The 2961-nt window shown below is 59.9% G+C and overlaps 1 pseudogene; it reads right to left on the bottom strand.

Moving 5' to 3' along the window:
- Nucleotides 1-1661: 1661 nt before the first annotated feature.
- Nucleotides 1662-2570, bottom strand: LOC104074622 (annotated as a pseudogene).
- Nucleotides 2571-2961: the final 391 nt, after the last annotated feature.

Genomic DNA, 2961 nt, shown 5'->3' with positions numbered 1-2961 from the left:
TGGCTATGAAGGAACATAACAGCCAAGCATGTTGAGATATTTCCCAAGCCACTTCCTAAGCTCCAGCCCTCCTCAGGCTTTTCCTAAGCCAAAAGACATTGCCCTGTACACCCCCACGATGGGTTCCTCCTCCACAAACCCACCCAGGTGCCCCAGAGCATCGGTGAACTTTCAGCATCCGCAGCTTTTTGCAGCAGCATTCAAGTCCATCAAGCAAAAGAGCATCTGCTCCTCCTCCCGGTTTCATTCACTTTGGTTCTGCTGCCAGAAAGGACAAGGAAACAACACACCGTCTCCACACCACTCCTTAATTTTACAGGCTTCAGTCACCTGCCCCAGGAGTCCTCCTCTCGAGTGGAGGAAGCACTGACCTACTTAGCAGCTCTTCTCCCAGAGCCATCCATGGCTGACCATCCCCACCACCCTTCTCTCTGTATATGCTCTATCTTTTTGCAGATGGAAAAAAAAATACATCTCGCCAACATCTCCCTGGTCTCAGCAACTCTCCTAAATCCACTGAACGCCCCGCACCCATCCCTTCCCGGTGCCCAGCACCGTGATCCCCACGCCAAAGCAGAAATCATCCAAGGGAGCCACCGGCTGCAAACACGGCAGCACACACCCCCCCTGATCCCCCCCCAGCCGCTCTCCCAACACCCCGGCACGTGTTGACGGCAATAGGGATGAGCCACCCCAAACGCACACGCTCGTGATGCTCACCCTGTGCACAGCAAACGCGTGGCTTCACGGGCACGGGCTGGCGACACCAGGCATGCAGCTAGCGTGGAGGAGCTTCTGCTCCAAGCGCAAGAACTCCACGCGCTCAAAGTCTTCCCCCATCCGCCCGCAGAAATCACGTCAGCCGCTGCGATAACTAAGAAAGAAGCTAACCGAGCTGCCACTCCAGCGGCCGTATCCAGAAACGGCTGCGCTGCCACCCAGAACCAAATGCCGCTCGGACGGACAGACGGTCGTTCACCCCGTCGGCTGCATGCCACTGGCGAGGCTTTTCGCGCTCCCGGTGACCTGGAAGGGCAGCTTTGCCGACTCACCATCGCTGCTGCATGTTAGCGGAGGAGCAACACATAAAAAATCACCCACAGCAACCCGTCAGCCCGAGGCTGATCGTAACCACAAGTGGGACAAAGCCCACGTACCAACGGCAGACCAAGAAACGAGGCGGTAACTCCTGTCAACCCTGCACCTTGTGCTTGCCTGCGCACCCACACAGATCCCGCATTTACTAACAAGCTAAGGTCTCCTTCTCTGCAAATGATGCAACCAGAGAGAAATGAATTCCTCTGGGAGCTGCAGGAAGCTTTGACACGCAAGGTGAAGCCAACCGGGAAGCAGAGCACAGCAGCCAACAGACACTGCCCTGTCCTGTCGGGAGCTGGAGCGGGCACAGGACAGGGACATCACCTTCACCACCAGCCCAGGCTTCTCCCACAGCGTGACAGGAGCTGGAGAGGCTTGGACCGCCCGGCACAGCCGCAGCGCCAAAGAAACCAAATCCCCGAGGGTGCAGCAGGATGGTACCCTGATGCACGGTGACTGCCAGAAATTTGCTGGTTCACGGTTCCCAGAAGCCAGGCACATCTCGAGCGGTGCCCTCCCATCGCCACGTCCAGACCCAGGCACATCACGCGGCCAAACCATCTTCACGCCAGAACCAGGAGGCACCAGCCATACATCAGTGCTGGCCCCCAACGGTACCAGACACCAGCTCCCTCGTCACCCACAGCGGCACGTCCCGGCGCAGGAGCGACCGCCAGAGCCAAGCGGCAACGCCACCTCCACCCACGCCCCAACACCTTTCTTACCTTCTCCGACTTCACCTTTTTCAGCTGTCGGCACTCACTTTCCCCGTCCTCCAGCTCCGACTTAACTCCCAAGGGATTGAGCGCAGCTCCCGTGTCAATAGCTATACTCCCAAGCTGCTCGGCAGCAGCAGGCTCTGTCCCCTGGCCCCCATCGTACTGTCCCACCCTCACCGCCAGGGCCAGGGGCTGCAGCACGCTGGGCTCCTTCTCCGCCGCAGCCCCCGCACCCTCACTCCTTTCCTTCTTGCTTTTGGATAAGCCGCCCTCCTTCTCCTTCTTGGAGCCGGCCACACTGCGAGACGCCTTGGCCGATTTCTCCGAGCCCTTCGGGGTGACGGTGGGCACCAAGCTGCCCGAGTTCGCGCCGTCCCCAGAGCGTCCTTGAGCCTCCTTCTTGCCACCAGCTCCCTCGCTGGGAGTGAACAAGGAGGTCCCCGGGGTTGGCTTGCCACTGTCCTTGCCACTCTTGCTCCTTTTCGACTTGGATTTGCCCTCCTTGCCCTGCGGGCCCGGCACCGGGCTCACAAACTTGATGTTATCCGGTAGGGTTGCCACCGCGTTGGGTGCCGGGAGCCCCACCTCTTTGGAGCCCGACATTTCCAATTTCTGCTGATCCTTCTCCAAATCAGCGTCCAGGTCAATGATGAGATTCCCTACGCCAATGTCCCACTCATCCCCGCTGTCATACGTCTCAACCGGGTTCGCATCGATTCCTTTCCCTCCGGAAGCTCCGCTGCTCAAGGACATCTTAGAGTTAACAGCCCCTCACGGTTCAAGGCTCTTCCCTGCCTCCACGCCCTGGGGGTCACCTACGTCCTCGGGGGGCTTTCAGCGGTCAGGGTCTGCCCAGGTGACGGCATCGCTGCTGGAAGGGAGAGCAAAGAGAAAGGGTTACACACGAAGAGCCCTGGGCAGGCAGATCTGCCTTCACCGGCAGCCACACGTGCAGGCAGGAGAAGTCCCAGGCAGGGTGAAAGCCCCCAACCTCCCAAATCCCCCACCGCACGACGCGAAGCAGCATCCTCCTGCCACCCCCCCGGGCTGGGGGCTGCTCCTTGGCCGTCCCCGCAGCAGCAGCCATCTGGCACTGGTCCCTCGATCAATACCGGCCCTGGCAGGTCACGGCTCTCGGCTCCAA

The sequence above is a fragment of the Fulmarus glacialis genome, unplaced genomic scaffold (assembly GCF_000690835.1).
Source record: "Fulmarus glacialis isolate BGI_N327 unplaced genomic scaffold, ASM69083v1 scaffold22453, whole genome shotgun sequence".
Classification (NCBI taxonomy): Eukaryota; Metazoa; Chordata; class Aves; order Procellariiformes; family Procellariidae; genus Fulmarus; species Fulmarus glacialis.
The sequence above is the reverse complement of the archived record's forward strand: the minus strand, read 5'-3'. Positions and strand labels throughout refer to the sequence as shown.